The sequence below is a fragment of the Peromyscus californicus genome, unplaced genomic scaffold, assembly GCF_007827085.1.
Source record: "Peromyscus californicus insignis strain IS unplaced genomic scaffold, ASM782708v3 Scaffold_22__1_contigs__length_63687245, whole genome shotgun sequence".
NCBI classification, from domain to species: Eukaryota; Metazoa; Chordata; class Mammalia; order Rodentia; family Cricetidae; genus Peromyscus; species Peromyscus californicus.
The window spans coordinates 40,120,493-40,142,608 of NW_026294525.1; the positions used below are offsets into that span (position 1 = coordinate 40,120,493).

Genomic DNA, 22,116 nt, shown 5'->3' on the forward strand with positions numbered 1-22,116 from the left:
CACTTCCCAGCTTTATTCTCCTCCTTGTCCCGCCTATACTTCCTGCCTAGCCAATGGCCAATCAGTGTTTTATTTATTGACTAATCAGCAACACATTTGCCATACAGAACATCCCACAGCAAATTAGGGTAGAAATGAGGCAAGAGGTTTGCAGGAATGTGTTGGTTTGAAAGAAAATGGCTCCCAAAGGGATTGGCATTATTAGGAGGTGTGGCTTTGTTGGAGTGGGTATAGCTTTTTGGAGGAAGCATGTCACTGTGGAGGTGGGCTTTGAGGTTTCAACACGCTCAGGCCACGCCCAGTGTCTCAGACCACTTTCTGTTGCCTGTGTGTCCATATGTAAAAATCTCAGTTCTCTCTCCAGCAGGATGTCTGCTTGTGTGCCGCCATGTTGCACAATGATAATAATGGGCTGCACCTCTGAAACGGTAAGCGAGCCACCCAAATTAAACGTTTTCTATAAAGAAAGCGTTGCTGTGATCAGTGATCACGGTGTCTCTTCACAGCAACAGAAACCTTAACGACGACAATGACCAAGCAGTAGCAGAGGGCTCCAGCTGATGATTGTCTCAGTTCTTATTCTGCAAGGCGGTCTGAAGAACTAACTCTTGGGGGATGATTTTTTTCTGTTCAAGAGTGCAGCCTTCCCATCATGGAAAATTGCCTTTATGTAAGGGTGACCTGTCCAGTTAGGCTCTGTGGATCCTGGAATCCAAGATAATAGCAAATTTTTTTAAATATATATGCACATATATGTGTGTGTATATATATATATGGAGCATTGGAGTACCATTCAAGAGTCTGAAATAGGTCATTGTTAAAAAAAAAAATTCTGGCAATAAGATACCTCCATTACTCTTTGTGCCCTCAACCTGGAAGGAAACTGTCAGCCATGAAACAGTTTCTAAGCAGTCAACTCTTAAGTCACCAATATGCCTACGAGCAATAGTAAGTAGATAACCCAAAGTGGAGGAGGCAGATGCAGAAGGAAAGCAGTGATGGCCACCTCTCATCTGCCTTTCAGTTATCTTTTGTGCCCAAGTGAGGGGCCAATGCTGTGATCAAAAACAATTTCAAGACCCTGTTCTAATCTGTAGGAAATGTTGACGTTGCTATCATCATCTTCACAGGAGCTAGCAGCGTTGGTACCAGAAATATGTCCTAGTTATTACCTGTGTTGGAGTTAAGGTTACCAGATTTAGCAACTCTGTGACTGAATAGCTTTTCTGTTCTATTATCACTCTCTCTGTATACAGTGTGTGCTCACACACACACACACACACACACACACACACACACACACACACACACACATACTGCATATGACAACAGCCACCTGTTGGATGGTGTGAACACAAGGGCATATTTTTTAAACTTCTTTTTTCCTGCATTGCTGGAGGACGATAATATGAGCATCCATCCCCTGCCTTCTTGCCAGCTGGCTTGCAAGGAAACAACTGTCACACCCACCTTACCTATTATGATAAGCTGCCTCTGGTTACAACTGTTACGATGTGTCCTTATTAGTTTCTGACTAGTACTTTCTTTGTGCATCACACCTACCCAGTCCTTGATGAGTAATTACACTTTGGAGAGCCAGGTAAAATGCGGTTTTAGCTCGGAGCAAAACTAGTCTCTGTTACAAACACGATTTAAGGAACTCACTGGAATGGCTCAGGTCTTCATCCCTGATGTCTTTGCTAGACAAAGGCAGCTAGTGGAGGTTATTTGTCCCAGAAATGGAGAGCAGCTGTTGGTTTGTTGGGAAAACCTGGCTACTTTGTCTCTATCCATAGGGCAAGTACTATGATATAAAGAGGCAAGGAGCTAGGGTATGCCATTGGCAGCTTGGCATTGAAGAGCAGTTGGACAGTGTTTTCCTCTTTCTGCCCTGTGCCAGCTGTCTTTTTGCGTAGGTTGAATTCAAGGGCTTTGCCTTTGACATTGTGCATTTAAATGCCAGCCTGTGCAATTTACAGTACAAAAGGGCAAAGATGCATAGGGGAATAAGGGAAAAATTCTCTTTTTTTATTGGTTGACCTTTTGATTCTGCTTTCTATAGACATTTAAAGAGCCCTATGACCATATTTTCAGTCCTCAAAACAATCACAGACACAAAATAACTCCCATGCAATTTTGTTTATATCCATTGCTCCTAGTATGCATGCACTAGAATATGAAAGAACAGCATGTTTTTATAGGTCTGAACCTTGAACAACACTCCAAACATCTCAGAGTAAAGTCCAGCCACACTGCCCTCCATGATTTTTGTGATAGACATCAGAAAAAAAAATGTATCTGAGGAAATACATTTTTAAAAAGATATAATTTTATATAGAGTAGTTTAGACCAACAATACTTGAATCTGAAGAATATATCTAACATGCTTGCCTGAAATTAGTTTACTATATGTCTAATTTGAAGAGATCATAATATAATAATCTCAGGAAATGAATATAAAAAGCTGTAAAATTAAGAATGCTGGTTGGTGATATGAACATTTTTTTCTCCTGGACTGATGATTTGAGCTAATTTAATTATTATCTCCTTTCTTGAAGCTTGCTCATTTATTCATTCATTTGTTCACCTAGTGAGTCCCTCTGTGAGGAAGGATTTCTAGAAGTTATAGTGTGATAGTGACAAGACAAAAGTCCTAGTATTTGGAGAATTTAATTGGCCGGTGAAGGAAACAGACAACAAAGACATAGTATCTCAAACTGATGTATGTAATATGTATGGAGATTTATAAGGGCAATGTGATAGAGCAGTGCTTCTCAACCTTCCTAATGCAGTTCCCTTTAATACAGGTCCTCCTGTTGTGGTGACCCCAAATCATAAAATTATTTGATTGCTAACTTCGTTACTGCAATTTTGCTACTGTTATGAGCTGTAATGTAAATATCTGATATTCAAATTATCTGACCCATCATGACCCAAAGGAATTGCAACCCATGGGCTTGAGAACTGCTGTGATAGAGACTGAGCAAGGTGCAGCTTTCTGCAGGAGGTCTGGATGTCTTATGAAAGCCAGAGTGAGCTATGCACACACCTAGGGGAATAGTTCAAAACAGGTGTCATACGAGTGCTACCCACTGTAAACGCAAAGTTCTGTCACTTCCTATAAACAGACAGTAATGGAATAGAACAGCTTGAGTTAGGAGCGAGTGCTGAAGAGAAGTTAGGATGGTGGAGCTCTGAATCGGCTTCAAAGGGCCTGGGAACAGACCAATTTAAGCAATTTCAAAAGTAAAACAAACAGAAATGATATAGATATCTCTTATGCACTCTGTTGTCTACATTATTTAAAAGCAGTTGCTTCTTGCTCTGTTTCTTTATTCCTAAAGACATTGTAGTCACTGGAGTTCATACGTGAAATTCTTTGGAAACAAAAGGGAGAGACTGGTGCCATCTGGTGGTGAAACTTGTGAACTTTTATATTATTTTCAAATACCAAAGCATTAAACTTAATGACTATGAAGTTTCCAGTACTGTTAGGTAAAAATAGCTCTCATATGCAGAATAAGCGGTAATAAATTTAGAACCTCTTCAAGAATGATGCATGATGCTGTCCTGTGCCTTGAATAATCTTTTAGTTTAGTCCATCACCAGCTATCTTTGTTTATACATGCAATGCACTTGTATTGAAGACCATAAAATACTTCATGTTCTGTTCTAATTAATCTCATGTATCTCCTTCATTGACTGGGATTGACAGCAGAACTTATAAGGAGAAGAATTTGAGGATAATTATTAGGAGATCACTGTTTATATATATTGGCTTTTCCCCTTGTATGTAATATGTGTTCGAAGTGTAAAGTCTTGAAGTCTCAAAACTACCAACTACATTTTCCATCTTTAAGTTCTTGATTGTGAAGTTTATTTTATTTAGCAACATGCATATGTGAATATGAAGATATATATACACGTATGTGTGTATGTATGATTATATGTTTGTATGCGTATGAGTGTGTGTTTTTCTACATTTACTGTGCAACACCCACTCATACTTACAGCATGCAGGCAAGATTTTAAGTTTTTTGACATAAAGGAAAGCTAAAATTCAAATATATGTATTTACTATCCAGTAAGTAACTCATAGAAATTGTCGACTACTAGTACTTAATGCATGTCCATAGAAGTGAATCTATCTAAACAAGGGACTTGAGAATATATGGGAAATACAAAAATTCCTGCCCCCTAACTCTCCTACTTCTTCAGTTGCTTTGAAATTAATTCTTAATAAATATGAAGTAATCGTTACTTTGTATTCACGAAGTTTCAGTGTTCTCCAGCATATTTTAATCTTAGAATTAAAAGCACTTCTGTAACCTTAAGATTAACCTTGATCAATATTTCATAGAGTATCATTAAAGAGGCTTTTGGGGGAACCCAGGAGAGATACTAATCACAGGGGGCCAGAATGATTCCAGAACATCAAAGTGGTCAGGTGAAGTTAAACTTAGCTCTTTATCAGGTAGTGAAACAGAAGATGACAGAGATTGTGTGCCCTGGCTGAAGATGTAGCAAAGCTTTAAAAAGATGCCTATTAACATACACTTGAAAGGGAGAGCGACCTAAATTAAAGGGACAACTATTAGCCTCTTGAGCTTCTACTAAGCAACCCTCAATGATTAACATTTCCTAACCTGGCAGAGAGGTGTGTAGTGAGTTTCATCATCTCTGTAGATTCCTTGGTCACTCTTTGAAAGTGATTCGCAATTGGCACTGTTGAATGAGCTCATTCAGAATTTGTCAGTAGTTTTTTTTTTTTTTTTGACACATTTGCTACTTTAATAGGCAGGCACATTTTCAAAGTCAATAGTATTGCGGCTTTACGTGGAAAAGCACATTTACGAGTACTTTCTGGGAAACTATACACACTCGCCGACTGGTTAAATCAAATATCAGTCTTCCTGTTGTTGAGTGCTTTTCCCTAAATGGCCTTGCTTCAGCCTGTAGAATCCATTTCTGTCATGTTGTGAAGTCATCAATTCTGTCTCACCAGAAAAGAGTGAGTATTTCTTCCTGAGAGCTTACGTTGAAAAACATTTTTGGAAATTTAACTATGTAGTCTCACAACCTATTACAGACTGACTTTCACCTATACCCTATGAAAATCCATCTCTTTCCCGTGTTCCTTTCAATGTCACAGAGGATTATTTATTGCCCAACACCATTTTGGCTATGAGCCCTGCCTATGTCATCGGCTCTGTTTGGGAATGCTCTGTTAATCCTCTTAATACTCTCCTTTTGTTTTGTTCGCACACCTCTCCTTAATTTCCATGAAATGATTTCACACAAGTCATATGCACAAAAGACAGACGTTTAAGAGAGAACTCCATGGGTTGAAGGACATGTGTGGGTCAGCTTACTGCATGGCAATAAAGGTGAGTGTAAATTAATTGATGAATATCATATTCTGCAGTGACCCCTGGTTATATTCTATTGCCTTTCCCCGGGTAGCCTCCAGATGTGTGCCTTCTCCAACACTACGTTGCCTTTGTCCTCTGTCACTTGTCCTCAGCCCTCACTCTACAAGGCCCCATGGAATTCCAAGTTTCACACTATGTCACTCAAGGAACTTTGTTTCTCAACAGTCTGAAATATTAGCCTCTATTCTTCTTTGAGTGCTGAAGTTATTAAAGTTGATAAAGTCTTCTGTATCACAAGCAAACTTCCTTAAAAGGTAGTTGTTCATAAATTCTCATCATATATTATCAACTAAATCCCAGACACTCTTTTAATTGTAAATATCATGTAGGCCTCTGTAACATTAGTATTTAGTGTAATAATTATCAAAACATTAACCACGAAGATGAAATATGTTGGCAGACAATGGGTATCATTATAATGTAGGGTTTTGAAGCAAAATTTAGAAATATGTTAGCATATTAGTGGAAGGATATAAAGGCTGCAAACTTCACAAAGACTAAACCGGTTATCCTTAGTTAGTTTTAGTTACAAGTCTTACTTCACCCTTAAAACTGCCTTTTCATGATTGATATTTATGTCCTTCATGTAAATGATGGAGCCCACTATTATTTTAACAGGATCATGCATAAATCAGTACTTTTAATTAATATAATATAATGTAAGCACATCATTCCATTGACCCTGTATTTATCTTTGATACTGACATTAATTCTCCAGCTGCATATAGCAAATACACAGTAAATACATCTATTTATCTTTTGATCCTAACAAATGTAGAGGAAATATGTAACAAGTATTATGGAGTAGGCTAATAATGTATGTCAACTTATTTTGGTGTCAGGGAGGAAGAGGATAAAGTGCACATTGTGTGTGTGTGTGTGTGTGTGTGTGTGTGTGTGTGTGTGTGTGTGTGTGTGTTGTACATATATTTGAGTGTGCATGCATGTGTAGGCCAAAAGATAAACTCGGATGAAGGCTGGACTGTCTGGCCAGTGAGCACACAGATCTGCTAGTCTCTGCTACCCTTGAAGTTTGATTATAAACCTGTCACCACACATAGCATTTATTATATGCATTGTGGAAAATAAACTTAGGCCCTCACATTTGTGTAGCAAAGTGCTCTTCCAGCTGAGCCATCTCCCCAGCCTCCTCATTTTCTTTACTGTTGATCCTACCTCTAGAATTTGTTGTGAATTTATTCGGTGATTTTTGCGAGTGCAGTGAGCAATGTTTTGCTGCCATGATATGAGGAACTTGCAAAGATAGAAAACACACTGTGTCACTTTATACTTCCGAGTGCACCCATGGCCAGGACTTAATAAATCTTATATAACTGCTGAAAGGCTCATGGGCCCAGTCTGTTCTAGTTCACACACTACTCCTCCAGGCTGGACCAATGCTGTATCCCTCTGATCCAATGCACCAATTCTGTGTTCACAACATATTCAATATAATTGTTTCAGAGAAAACATATCCATCATATCTGCTTCTTACATTATTTTTATATTATTATTTATTTTCATTTATATTATTTCTATAGATTTTATATACTTACCTCTTAAACTTACAAATTTTGACTCTACTTTGGATGAAATTGAATTAAAAATCCCAGTGCCTTTTAAATCTGAATTGTGTTTGATATCTTAATAACCCCCACCCTGCCTTTCTTCTGTTCATCCGAGTCTTTACCCATTAGTGTAGAGGCATTCCAGTCTCTCACGTTCTGTTGATTCTATCCCAGACTCTTCCTTCAAAGTCCTGTCTTTATCCCTCCATGTCCTTTATTCTTGTGTGATTGTTATCATAGAGGACTGTCCAGTTGTTGTTTCCATAATATCTCATCTTTTAATGGCTAATCTGAATGCTCAGAGGTCTCATCTCATGAGTTTTAACAAAGTTTCTATTCCCTATAATAAGACACGGGAGACAATACTGAGAATTTAATCATCTCTTACTATACTCAGAGTTCTGTTAGTGCTGTATTATTTTACTTTTGCTAAATCATATCCTTTGTTTTACCTGACACATTTAGGCACAATGTAAAGTGAATATATCGCCCCTGTTAAAATCCAGGTGAGTTAATAAATGCTATCTATGCAGAGGAGAGCTTGTTACAGCATTCATAAACAACTGGTAGAAGGCATACATTTGTGAAGTGCCTATTATATTAAAGTATTATGCTTGGTGCTTTGCATGTGGCACCTCATTTAGTCCTCTCCTCAGTCTGAGCCTTTGAAAACTGAAGCACTATCCAGGATATAAAATAGTAAATGGCAAAGCGCAGATTCAAAGATTAACCTTTGGAGTCAATATTTATGCTCTTTCTACCAGTCCACATTACTTCCTTTGAGGGTCTATGAGAGCTTCGTTGCTGACTACCATATATTTTGTCAGCTAAATCAAGGAATATGCATAACAAAAACTTATAAATTGTAAATTATAATTATAAATTATATATAAATTATAATTAACAATTATAAATTGTTCTCTAGGAGTGGTTGTCTTATACCCAGTAGACATTGACTGAATGAAAACTAAAAACTTATATATTACTATAGTTAATGGTATTGGGGAAAAGGGCAGGGGAAAGATATTCATTTTGCATTGTCCTCTCAGTGGCTGTGCAAAACCCACATTTCCTCTATTCTCTGTAAATTCCGAGTTAAAAATAAAATTTATTGGCCAAACAATTTTAATCATCTTGAAGGAAGAATATAGAAAAACATGGTAAGATACAATTGCTTACCATAAAATTAGTCTAAGAAAGATTAAGTATGGCTGCAATGCACTTTAATTGCTTCATTCAAAATTGATGAGAGATTATAGCAAAATAAGAAACTCTTTTGTAATGAGGACTCATTTTTCCACCAAGACTTCACTGTAAGAAATTACCTAGGAAATGACAGTGTTGCATAATGACAAAAAAATGTAGATTCTAAAATCATAGAGCATAGCTTCAAAAGGCAGCCAATGAATACTGATAGAAGATGTATAAGGGATACTGGGGGGCAGCTAAGTAGTTAAGAGTGTTTGTGTCCTTAAAGACAACCAGAATTTAGCTCCCTGTACACACATCAGGTAGCACATAACTGCTTATTATTCTTGTTCTCAGGAATCCAACGCCTTTGCCCTACGTGGACACTTGTACTCAACTTGTACAAACCCACACAGAGACACTCACATATATAATTAAAATAATAAAATAATGAAAATAAAAAAAATCAGTAACAAAATGTATAGCAGATAAAGATAGTGAAACGCTGATTAACGGATACAAAATTACAGTGTGTTAAAAGCAATAAGTTCTGCTATTGTTTGTTGTAGGAGGGTGGCTACAGAGAACATTTACACACTATTTATCTGAAAATATCTAGAAGGATATTGAGTGTCTTCTACATGAATAAGTAATAGACAAGATACTTTTTACCTGCTTTTAAGATTTCTCAGTATATACATGCATTGGAGTATCTCACAGCACCTCTATAAAGTACATTTTGTGTGTGTGTTTTTTAAAGGATTGGTTATTAAAACAAAGAAAAAATAGTTGAGAAAAAGACGAAAGAGGCAAAAGACAGGTTAAGGGTGTGAAGAACTGCCCAGGCCTTGCTTTTATATGTAAAGACTTCTTTACACACGGCACAACCTGACCATGTGAACATAAGGCCTCAAACTTGTGAAAATCCCCCTGGTTTTGCATCCCAATGCTGTTCCACCATGCCACACTAAAAATGTAAATTATATATATATATATTATATATAAATTATATATACAATCAATTTATATATAATTATCTATCTATATCTCTATATCTATATGAGTGCCTTCCCAGTAAACAAGATTTTACATATTATTCCAAGAGATGTTAAAAAAAACTCTCTAAATTTCATAAAGACATCCCACAGTACAGTTTTTAGTGTGTTGACATAAAAAAGTCAAAGATGTAAATAAAATCCAAACCAAACCAAAGCAAGTCAGATTAAAAAATACATATATAAGTCCAAGCTACACCACCAGGGCCTAAGCAGGGCCTGTCTCTGACTGTTACCTACTTTGGGGACCCTATTCCTCCTACTGAATTGCCTTGCCCAGCCTTAACACGATGGAAGGTACCTAGTCTTACTGCAACTTGATATGTCATGTTTGGTTGATATCCATGGAAGGCCTGTATTTTTCTGAATAGAAATGGAGGAGTGGATGGGGGTGGGGCAGAAAAGAGGTGGGGGAAAGGATGGGAGAACAGGAGGGAAGGAAAACTGCAATCATGATGTAAATAATAATAATAATGTATTTTAAAATGTAATTAAATAATTGTATTAAGGTAGGAGATAGTAGAACATGCCTTTAATCCCAGCACTCTGGAGGCAGAGGCAGGTGAATCTCTGTGACTGAAAGGCCAGCCTGGTCTGCAGAGCAATTTCCAGGACAGCCAGGGCTACACAGAGAAATCCTGTTTTTAAAAACCAAAAGGTTATATAAAAAAAAAAGAATTGTATTACAATCAGATGATAATAATCTACCCACTAGCAATGTTTGTAATTGTAGTAGATTTTGTAGTAGATTTTCACAGAGGTCTGATTTATTTGATACAAAATTAAGACATATTCATATTTTCGATCACTGATATTCAGAACCCTGTACAGATTAGCATGGATCACTTCATGACACTACCAATGGGTTAGGTATTTTTACATCAAATTTTAAATATTACATAAACACAGCAAATAAAAGTTATGTACATATAATGTGTCAAGTTAACTGTTAGTATAAAGTTTTCAGATAAAAGAACAAATGTATTTTATTTTAAGGATTGTATCTTTTTCAATTTTATATAGACACATAGTTTCTTAGTATGCACACAAAATTTTTTATCCTGGCACACATTTTAACTTTAGGAATAATGAGACATTCAGAGTCATTTTATAATTTAATGGTTAGAAAAGAATGTCAGTACATGATAAAATGAAAATGAACACACCACAATTTAAATTCTTTGAACACCAATTACATACTAGTACCTTCAGGTGTATTTAGAACCAAGAAATGGGTGTCCCTACTCCCTTTGTTTCCTTATACAATGGTGTTTCCTGAAATGGCTGCAATTGCCTGACAGCCATGAGGTGAAAAGAGACTCCACCTGAAGACACAAGACAACAGACTAAAAATCACTGCAGGCTTGGGAACAGATTAGCCTTCTGAAGCAAAATATCTTGGAAAACTCCAGCATTTGACCCTTCTATTTTGTTATGGGAAGTAATAGTCTTTCTCCTTGTGTAAGTCAAACAATAAGAGACTTCCTCCAATTAGCTCTGTTACTTTTCTTTTGCCACCATAAGACACCATGACCAAAGCAACTTATAGAAGAGAGAGTTTATTGAGGGCTTACAATTTCTGAGGGTGTGTCCATGACCATCATGGCAGGGAGCATGGAAGCAGGCAGGCAGGTATGGCACTGGAGCAGTAGCGGAGAGTTATGTCTTAGTCCCCAAACATGAGGCAGAGAGAGGGCAAATTGGCAATGGCATGGGCTTTTGAAACCCCAAAACTTGCAACCTATTGGTACATCTCCAACAAGGCCACACCATCTTGTCTTTCCCAAATAGTTCCACCACCAGGAGACTCAATGTACAAATATATGAACCTATGCAGCCATTCTCATTTAAACTAACACAGGCTCCATAAAATGTGTCTATTATTAAGGCCATTATTGTTATTCTTAATGCAGAAACATTTATGTTGAAAGCTTTTATTTGGTACATGAATGACTATGAAAATGAAGTATAATGAAGCTTTTAGAAATTGTATCTACTCTTTACTATATATGAATATAATAAAAATAAAACCCATGAGCATAGCAACAATACAAAAGTTTAAACTTTATTTAAGTTATTTATGTTAAAATGCATGTTTTGAAATTACAATAAAAGAACAACATTTTGAAACAGGTGGTAAACAGTGTTGTATTTGAAGTATAGAGGAGTAGGGATCAAAACACATGCCTCTACCTGTAAGAATGATGGGATTAAGATACAGTTGAAGCTGAAATATAACATAAAATATCTTCAGATTACCATGCATTCAAGTTTAAAGTTTTACTCAGAGATATAAGAGTTAAGAAAAGGGTTTTCTTTAGTATGTTCAAGATTATTGTCCAGAATTTAATTTAATATAATCTTTGTAATTATGAAATCTACACTAATATGACATTCTTAATATTTTTGACTCTTCTTTGTTGGTCATGTTTTATCCTATTGTGGCCTTTTTGTGATTGTAAGGTTTTCTGATTGAAGCTTAACTCTGTGTGTTAGTGTTCATCTGGTTTTATAGAGAAGTTGATAAATGAAGGGAGGATAGTCAAGGTAGTTACATGATGATTAATTAGAAATATACTCTAAGACTTAATGTGGAATCACATGTGATCTGAAGACCAGTTGGATAGGAACCATAAAGTGTCTTTGCACAGGTTTCTTCGGGGAGGGCAGAGGGAAGCATCATTTAGCTTTTGTCTTTTTTTTTTTTTTTTTTTTGAGATCTCAGACATTATCTTGTTGCAACTGCAATGCATTCTCTAGCTCCAGACCTTAAAGTCTTGAGTTAGACTTGAGGACTACAATCCTCAAGAAGCAGGAATCTTGTAGTTTGCTTGCCACAAATATTTATTTTGAAATCAAAATAACTTAAAAATTGTGCATCATCATGTAACCCTGGTTAGGAGATACGTTGCTATCACTAAGAGTCTTGGTATTTCAAGGTAATCCCTTCTACAGTGTGTAGTCTGCCCCTTCCAGACCCACACAGAAGTACAGAGAATATTGATATTTCACGTTAGTGCTGAGTCAGTTCTCCAAAATGTATCAGCCTCTACAGAGGAGTCCATTTTTAACCTTTCAGCTTTTAAAAGAATTTTCCAAATTCTTTAGTTCTCAAATTTGCATGTATAATCAATGTTTATCAAATGTCTATTGCTTTCAAATGGGTCAGATGGAATCCAGAATATAAATGGGATGTTAGGATTGGCCCTGTCTGAAGCCTAAGAGTGTGGAAGCAGATTATTTTAGTGGAGCTATCTTTTAGAAGACAATTTATACTTTGCTTTTTACCAAGATAGGTGAGAAGTTGTTCAAATATGTCAGCAACCCTTCACTTTCTCAAATGCTTTTGTGTTCACTGATGGAGTAATTGAATATTAAAATCCCTGTTTGTGTATATAAAAGACTCATTATGCCTCACTGGATGGTCCTCCAGAGAAATTGGTCCAATTGCTTCCATATGTGAAAATGTAGGCTCTAAAGGCAAAGCCAAATCTCAGTAGACACATCTTGTCACTTTATATTAAGAGAAACACCCAACTTTCATCTAAATCACAATTAAAGTTTAAAAATGCATGCCTGACATCTGGGGCTACTTTTCGCAAGGATGTCTGTAATTGCTGTCTACTAATGATGGAGAGGCAGGGATGAAACCATGACATAACGTTTATAGGGAAGCCAACACATGGAAGTTCACTTATTGATTTGAATGATTAGTATTTGAGCTGACATGGAGAGCATTTGAATTCTCCCAACCATGAAACGTGTGTGCTAAAGAACAATTAGCCACAACTAACAAGTGAATAGTCTCTTCAATTTAAAAATTAGGCATGGTTTGTTGTCTGAGTGGGTCAAGCTTAAATTCCATCTTAAATATTAGATGAATAAATACTTTCCTATACCTCTCTGATATGATGAGCAACAAACGCAATCATGTATTTACAAAATTAAATAATCGTATACTTTTAAACTAGCTTGAGGGAAGTCCCTCAAATATGTGGCATCTATTCTATCAAAAACCTTCAAATATTGGTTGTCATTCATTCCTATGTTTTGCAGCTATTGAAAAAGCCTCTAAAGTCAATAGATTCTAATATCAAAATACAGACAATTAAATGTTCTTTTCTGACTTTCTTCAAGTCCTATTAACTAGCTGATAAAAGGTTCACCTCAGTTTGTGAAACAAGGATTCCCTCTAACCTTGATACAATATCAAGTTACTATATCTGTACACACAGATAACATATATCAAGACATATTTATTCATTATAAATCTAGAAACACTTCAATTAAAATTTGAATAATCAACTTTTTGCCATGATTAATTGCCATCGTCCATCTCATCTTTTTTGTTTACTTGTTTACACACGTTTTTATTTCAGTTCCTCTGATCTCCAGCACCATTTTCACTTTATCTCTTTCCTGCCTCTCCCTAAATTTCTTATGGGAAATGCCGTTTTTGGTTATGTTGAACCTGGGATTGATTTGGATCCAATCCTTGTGCTCTTTATCAATCCCTGTGTCATTGTGGCTCAAGGTCCCATCATAGAGAGATATAGATGCCTTTCTGACATCTCACTAGTGGTGTTTAGGCTTCCAATGCCAATCTGCCCTTTCTCCAGGCAGATGTTTCTCCCTGTCTGCTCTCTATGCAGCATTACCAGGAATCATGGTCCTTAACTGTCTTCCCACATCTGAGACCTTTCAGTGCTTTTCTCTCAATGAGATATTTCTTTACTTTCTTGAAACAAAGTGGGGATTTCTTATGTTGGAGAAAGGCTTTGGCTTGACCTTTTTCCTACCTTCCAGCCACTCTAGATTCTTTTCTTTTTAGTTCTTTCTGCCCTTGATTTAAAAGGAGTTTCCCTCTCTACCATTAGTTTATTAGCATCCACTAGAAAACTCTGTTGTTTGCTTTGTTTTTTTTTTACTCTTTTTTGGGGCCTGCCACCCAGCTCCCAAATGAATCATACATGGAGGCTTATTCTTAATTATAAATGATTGGCATTAGCTTGGCTTGATGCTTGCCAGCTTTTCTTAACTTTAAATTATCTTGTCTATCTTTTGCCTCTGGGATTTTCCTTTTCTATTCCTGTATATCCTTCATTGTTTCTTATTCCGTGACTTGCTGTGTAGCTGGGTGGCTGGACCCTGGAGTCCCCCTCCTTCTCCGGATCCTTCCTTCTTCTTCTCTTCTTCTCCAGATTTCTCCTTCTACATGTTTTCTCTGTCTACCAGCCCCACCCACCCTTTCTCCTGTCTTGCTATTGGCTATTCAGTTCTTTATTAGACCATGGGTTGTTTTAGACAGGCACAGTAATACAACTTCAGAGTTAAAAAATGCAACATCAACAAAAGTAACACACCTTAAAACAATATTCTATAACAAAACTCAAATGATGTTCTTCCTATTCCCATGCTTACTCCTCAATAATTTTGAAAATGATGGTCAGAGGCCCCTAAACATGTGTGTTAGTAGGTGATACAGGGAATGTAAGTGAGATTCATGTGGTTTTGTACTACACCAGGGGTTTTTAAATGTGGGTCTTGATCCCTTTGGAGGTTGTGCAACCCTTTCACAGGGATTGCCTTAAGACCATGGGAAAACACAGATCTTTACATTACAATTATTGACAATAGCAAAATTACAGTTATGAAGTACCAACGAAAATAATTTTATGGTCGGGGGGGGGGCACCACAACATGAGGAACTGTATTAAGGGGCTGTAGTACCAGGAAGGTTGAGAACCACTGCCCTAGGTAACACTGAATTCACAAACTAAATCCATTTTCTTGGCTGTCATACGCCAAGTCACCCCCATTTTTCTTGATAGCTGTTTAAGTTACAGGCTTTTTTACATCCACATTTAATTCCAAATATTAACTCTTAAATCACACATTACCCTTTATTAAAAATATATTTTCAAATGTCAGGGTCTATTGACACAGATTATCAGTTTGTGCCTCCAGGTGTGCCGGAAGACAAGATGGTGATTGTGTACATTTTTAAACAGTGTGTGGAGCCTTTCTTCATGGGACTTCTATTCAATATGGAGTTACACACAACTCACAGCTAAATAATTTCAATCTGTGCATAGGCTGAAAGCTGCTATCATATAGGCATAAAATAATCCAGGGAAGACCCTACTGTTCTCACTATCAAGACAAATTTGTTTTGTTTTTTATTTAAGGCCTGTGTTTATTCCCTTATTCTCAAAACCTCCTTCCTCTGACATTGTGGAAAGCGGCACTTGGATTGTTCTTACACAGAACTAACCAATATATTTCTCGATGGGGTGTGGAAATCAGACAGCAGTGCATTTGTTCTTTGGGAAAAAACTATTCACTTTCATAATTTTAATTTAGACCTCTAAGAGTGACTTTAGAATATATTTCTCCAAGGACTATTTATTTCCCCAAATATCTGCTCAATATTTCACTTGAAGCTTTTCAATTGTTCCAAACTAATATGAATTATAAACTTTAATTACATTATGTTGAAACCCTATCTATTTACCAGGTTTATAATCTGTCTTATGTCAATAAAGATCCTTTATTCCTGTGTACATTGGAAACACATCTCAAATTTTTGATAATTTCTTTTTTTTTTTTTTTTTTTTTGGTTTTTTTGAGACAGGGTTTCTCTGTGTAGCTTTGCGCCTGTCCTGGAACTCACTTGGTAGCCCAGGCTGGCCTCAAACTCACAGAGATCTGCCTGGCTCTGCCTCCCGAGTGCTGGGATTAAAGGCGTGCGCCACCACCACCCGGCGATAATTTCTTTTTAAAAATAACTAACATTGGTTTCTTTCAATATTCTGAACATTTGTCTTTCTAAGGTATTTAGTTTACAGGTAGGGTATTCCTGTGACATTTTATGGGCTTCTGTGCTGATGAGAAAACCCTTTACATTCAATGATAATGGACATTTTTATCTCATCTAAACACTGGTTTAAAAAATGCAATAGTTCTAAGTCTCCTAAGAAAAACAGTCAACCTCAGCAGGCATGGTGAACCCACGTCTGTAATCCCAAGATTCTGGAGCAGAAGCAGGGGATCCCTTCAGGATTAAATACAGTCTGATCTATACAGTGATTGTCAGGTCATCCAGGCCTATGTAAACAAAACCCAGTTTCAAGCGAAGAAACACACACACAAAATGGTGACTCATTTGCTAAGACTTCACAATTTTTATATTTGTTATCATAATTTACATGCACACTAAACTAAGAATTTGAGCAAAATCGTAAATTGGTTCATAAATGCAGTGCAGCTCAGAACTGAAAGAATCTCCGAGAATTACATTCAGCAATGTGAGCTGTAAATGTAGACATGCCAGACACAGCATCCGATTGGTTATAGAACAGCACTTGCCTTATTTAGATATGGTCAGCTGTTTGCTGGCTACAGAGCAACTTTTGCAACTATCAACAGCCTAGACCTTTATAAAATACTTGTTCCTAAGTTACATTCCAACTGTTGACGAAGACATAGTTTTGATCTCATTACACGGGAATGGGAAGACAGGCCCTGAAGACAGACTCAGGTCTGTGTCTCCTGCTTATTTAGTCCAACATTTTTTCCTTCATTAACAATGGCCAAGACTCTTTGTCCCAGCTAGTTGATCCATATTTCAGAGAGACTATATGATCACTCATTTACATCTTCCTTTCCCTTGACCCCTTTGAGAACCTTTACCTTGTATCAACATCAAATCTGACTTACACAGCTTGTTTCTTTATAATAGCCAATCTCTGAAGCCCATCTTTTGTGATACACTTCCAATGCAACAGTAGGTAGAACTAATTATTTTATTCAAAAAATAGAACGCCAATAAGCTTTAGCGTGGTAAATAGTGAGGAAAGAGTGATAGACCATAGCATGTTCTTTTCAGGCCAAGTAAAATTATGCGTTGTTTATTCCCTAATTCTTCTGCTCATTTGGAGGATGAAGGAGAGTATGAAGTGCTTGTATCTCCGATTTCTTCTGCGGAACGCTTGGCTTACACCTCTTTGTTCCTTCTCTTTGGAACTGATTCCACTGAGCACTGCAGCACATCTGCATTTTATTAATCTTGAGATGGTTACAAGAGGCTCAGTTTCTCTTTGAATTTGATTATCTATTTCACATTTTTTTTTTTTTTTTTTGGCATCTTCAGAACCGCAGAGTTAAAAAGGAGACTTTAGCCAGTCTGAGCAATTTGTAAGGATAATTGCTTCTCAGTTGGGATGTCAGACATCTAACACTGATTCTTTTCACTGCCTTGCCTTTTTATCAACTTTCGTTTATTCGTGAAAGAAATTTTACCAAGTTTGCTCAGGGGCACAAATTGTGCTAGAGACTTGAGGATGCAGGTAACAATAAATCGTGTTTCCTTTGGATTTCTTTCAACCATCTTCACTACTTGGTAGTTTCATAAAAATTAAAATTCTGTTGGTTTATAACCTATCCTTCCTTCTTTCTTCCCTTCCTTCCTTCCTTCCTTCCTTCCTTCCTTCCTTCCTTCCTTCCTTCCTTCCTTCCTTCCCTCCCTCCCCCCCCCCCCTCCCTCCCTCCCTCTCTCTCTCTCTCTCTCTCTCTCTCTCTCTCTCTCTCTCTCTCTCTCTCTCTCTCTTTCTCTTTCTTCCAAGACAGGGTCTTTCTGTGGAGCCCTAGCTGTCCTGCAACTCACTCTGTAGATAGGGCTGCCCTGGAATTCAGAGATCTGCCCACCTCTGTCTCCCAAGTGCTGGGATTAAAAGCATGCATCACTGCCCTGCTTGGTTTATAACTTCCCTAAAAGGAGTAATGAGAAAAGAGTACAGTCTTCTGTTTTCTCTAAAGGCAAAAAGCAAGGTGATGATAGTCATGCATGCTGGTTACTAATGAGAACAAAGAGACTCTTTTTTTTATTTAAGTTAAATTTATTCATTTGTTTTAAATCCCGACCACAGTTTTCCTTCCCTCCTCTCCTCCCATTCCTGCTCCCACCTCCCTTCTGCCCCCTCTCCCCTCTTCAATTCACTTGTCCTCTGTTTCTGTTCAAAAATAGACACACCTCTCATGGGTGTCAACAAAGCATAGCATATCAAGTTGAGGTAGGATTAAGCTCCTTCCCTTGTATAAAGGCTTGGTGAGGCAACCCAGTATATGATTAATAGGTTTCCAAAAGCCTGCCCAAGCATCAAAAAGAGTCCCTGCTCCCACAGCCAGGAGTCCTACAGGTAGACCATGCTATACAACTGTCACACAAACATAGAGGCCTAGGTCAGTCCCATGCAGGCTCCTTAGCTGTCGGTCCAGTGTCTGTGAGCTCCTTTAGATCACATTGTTCTAACACACAAGTATATGAGAAAACCACTTTTTACCCCATGTATAAGCTGAAAGTATTTGAGGGTCTCTGCCAATAGAAGCTCATTTATTGCTTACCATTGAAAATTACTTGGAAAAGTCATTGAAAGATCAGAAATCCTGTAATATATGTATATATTCTCATTTATATATGACAAATTGGCATCTTTTTAAAAAAGAAACTCTTGACTTTATTGTTCCTTTTTTTTTTTTTTTACTTTGTTGTTCTTAATGAAACAAAATCAACTGGTGTGATGTCTCAGAGGATAGAAGTGCTTACTCCCCAGGCTGGGAACCTGAGTTCGATCCCTGGGTACATATGATGGAGGAAGAGAACTGACTCCCACAAGTAGTTCTCTTAGCTCTTGATACAGGCCATAGCACATGTATGGCCATACACACACTCCTCCACACATACACACACATAAAACCACACAGACAACTAACTAAATAATTAAAATTTAAAAATGTAATGACATTTTTAAATAATCCAAATCAACCCCAACATCCAAGCTAAGAAAACAAATCAGGCACATGGGAATGCAATGTTTTCCCAAACAGTATGCAATTTTTATTTACAAACTCCGAGGAGAATTTAAATTTCTAGTTAGTTAAAACACTATTTGAAAAGCTTATGTACTTCCTAAGAAAACTGGTGTAACTTGCAAGGTCAGAACTCATGCAATTAAAATATTGTAAAAGAAAATGAAATAATTATTATATTATTAAGTTTCAATGGTTAAAAAAATAATTCGCCATCAAAGCAACATGTGGGTAAATCTTTCAAATATTCTTATCTATGTAGATAGTGATTTTACAAAATTGCAGTGGAGTTTAGAATGGGACCTTAGTGATTAGCTGGAACTGTGTCTTTGCTTCAGGCAATATGTCTAAATGAACAACCCTCTAAGACAGCTACTCCTCTATTTGTGCCCAGAGGACAGTGCTGTCTATATTTCTTACACAGTCATGCTCTGTTTTGTTACTCTCATGGCATCTGGCTTTTTTTTTTCTTTATCTCAATGGAATTTTATCCTCCCCTTAGATATGTGAAGTGTTTTAAAGATCAGAAATCTGAATGATCTGTGGCTCATTCTTAACTTCCTATTTAATTGCAAAACTTTGTTTGATTCTTTAAATACAGCTAATTTTACATTTTAATTGGTTAAAAAAAATGCACCACTCCCACACATTCTATTCAGAGAGCAAGATGATGGGCACATGCAGAGGGCTCTGACTTACGCTCTCAAATCAACTGTCTTCCTGTGCTAGCTTGTCTCCAGCACTGCTAGGAACTGCTGAAGCTGTCTCCACAATCTATGAGTAGGTTTTGTAACTTAATGTTTAATTGGAGCATCAAAGTTCTTTTTCTTCCCCTCAAGTTGATTTTAGGATGATTTACAGTGACAAAACTACAATTCTGGTTTCTTAAAGGTTCCTAGAACAAACAAAAGGAACTACTTTAACAGACATCAAGCATACCTTTTCCCCCTCAACTGTTTACTGTTAACCCAATCAGAGCTGTTTAGATTAGAAACCATGCAATAATGAGATGAAGATTCTCTGGGGGAAAAAAAAAAAAGAAGAGTTGTGGCTCAATTGCATTGTCTTTTGTAAATAGTGCTGCCAGTTTACTTAGATTTTTTAAAAATCTTTAGCAAGAACAGATTATTTTGATAAATTATTCATATTTCTGTACTTTGCACCATCTTACAAGTTGCGTATCTGGCAGCAACGTGGGCCGTTCATTCAGACTTCAGTATCCTTGGTCAGACCAAGTGGCCAAAGGCTACTTCATTATTAATTTCATCTCAATAGGGTGATGATCATACTAAAATGAAGCATTATCCCAGAAATATGCTTTCCTGGAACAATAACTACAAGAGGCTTAACCTAAGAACTTGTAAGCACATAACTTCTTAGTTAATTTTTAGTCTTTCTCTATTTGGGTAGTATCTATGTCTAAGAACATAGCTCAGTTTTATAAGAAGATATGAGAATATGGTTTTATAAGAATAGAGAACAATAATTCAGACTTTGATTGAGCAGCTCATTGGCATTTAGGATAAATTGTTATCAGCTTCTAGTATCTTATTTTAAAAAGATGTGTAACTCTTGGAGGGTTTGAAAGGTGTTATATTGCTGGTCCATATTTAACTGTTGAATTGATGACTATGGACTTCTCTCACAGTTTATGTAAAAGACACTGCAATTCTATCTTTATTTCCTGCCCCAACATTTAATTATTTTATTAGGGCAAGGTTGAACATGTTTTGTAAGTTCTTTCACTTGCAAGCATGAGCAGTGAGGAGCCTGTATCCACACCAGTCACTCCCGTGGTCTGGTCACAATATGCTACCACATGCCACCACAAGGATGACAAGTCACCTTTCATTCCGGCAAGAGGCAAAGCTTCAGTCATAGTACTATCAGGTGGTGCTTCCTCCTGTAGGTGCCTAACCCCCCATATCCCAGACTTCCATCCTCAGTTTCTTCAGTAGTCTCTCTTGGAAAAGTAATCATGATACATTGCTTTCTCAGAAGGATACTAGTAATCTAAGCACCATTCTGGAGCCTTGGAGCACTCTACCTATCATAAGAGGTGCATGCCCCCAGTAGAGTCAGGGAAGATATATAGCTGAGGATACTGATTTTTTCAGAATTATTCTTCTGCCTCCCTCAGTAGCTGTGTTGGCTTCTCCATATTCTCTTTCTTATGTTCTTTAAACTGGGCTCTCAACAGACATGTAAAGCCCCAGTATTTGTCCCTGTAGATACACCATGATTGGAGGTGGAGCAGCATGCAATGAAAAGTTGCAATACCTCCTGCTGATGAATCACGTCAGAGGGAGGAACACAGAAGACCATAAAGACTCACCTTCAGCAAGCTTCTGTATTTAGTTCTCATACTTAACCTAAATATCTTGTGTACTGCAAAACCCACAAGAGGTTAATTTTGAACTTTCTTTTTCTTGAAAATCAGTCAGAGGAATTTGATTCATGATTTGCCTAATGAAGAACTGTTTTCTTCTTGTTCTAGTGAGATATTAATAGTTCCACTTGTACCACTGTTGTCTGGTCCCAATATTATCTATTGAAAATGAAGTTCTGAAGTTTAAAATGAAAAGACTGGAGCAAGCGAGTTAGGATGCACATTTTTATATCTATCTGGTCAGTTGAACTTCTTCACTATTATCATTAGATTTTTCTGTGCAATTTCTTTTGGGTTTATTAGAGATAATTTTATCAGTAGTTCTCTAGGTGCTAGAGTTATGGAGATGAGTAAGCAACAATTAGTAACCTTAGGGGATGTGAAGACTAGTGAGAAGAAAGAATTGTGTAAGTAATTTAATGTATGACTACTCAGAGACTGAAATCTTCCCTGCCATGCCCAGTGGACTGGGATTAAGGAATAACAAATGTGCAGACCACAGTATCAGTACTAATTTCCTGCCTTAGCACATGCTTCTACTCATTGCATTTCCCTCGTCAGGTTGTTCCTTTGTTTAATGGATTCTTTATTATTTATTTTATTGTCATTTGCTGAAT

The 22,116-nt window shown here is 37.1% G+C and overlaps 1 protein-coding gene and 1 pseudogene across 3 annotated transcripts in view; one reads left to right on the forward strand and one right to left on the reverse strand.

Annotated features, from left to right (window-relative positions):
• The window catches only part of Trdn (triadin), a 394,997-nt gene that overhangs the window by 216,654 nt on the left and 156,227 nt on the right, over nt 1-22,116 (forward strand). The window lies entirely within an intron of this gene.
• LOC128118721 (NADH dehydrogenase [ubiquinone] 1 beta subcomplex subunit 9-like) lies at nt 20,819-21,435 on the reverse strand (annotated as a pseudogene).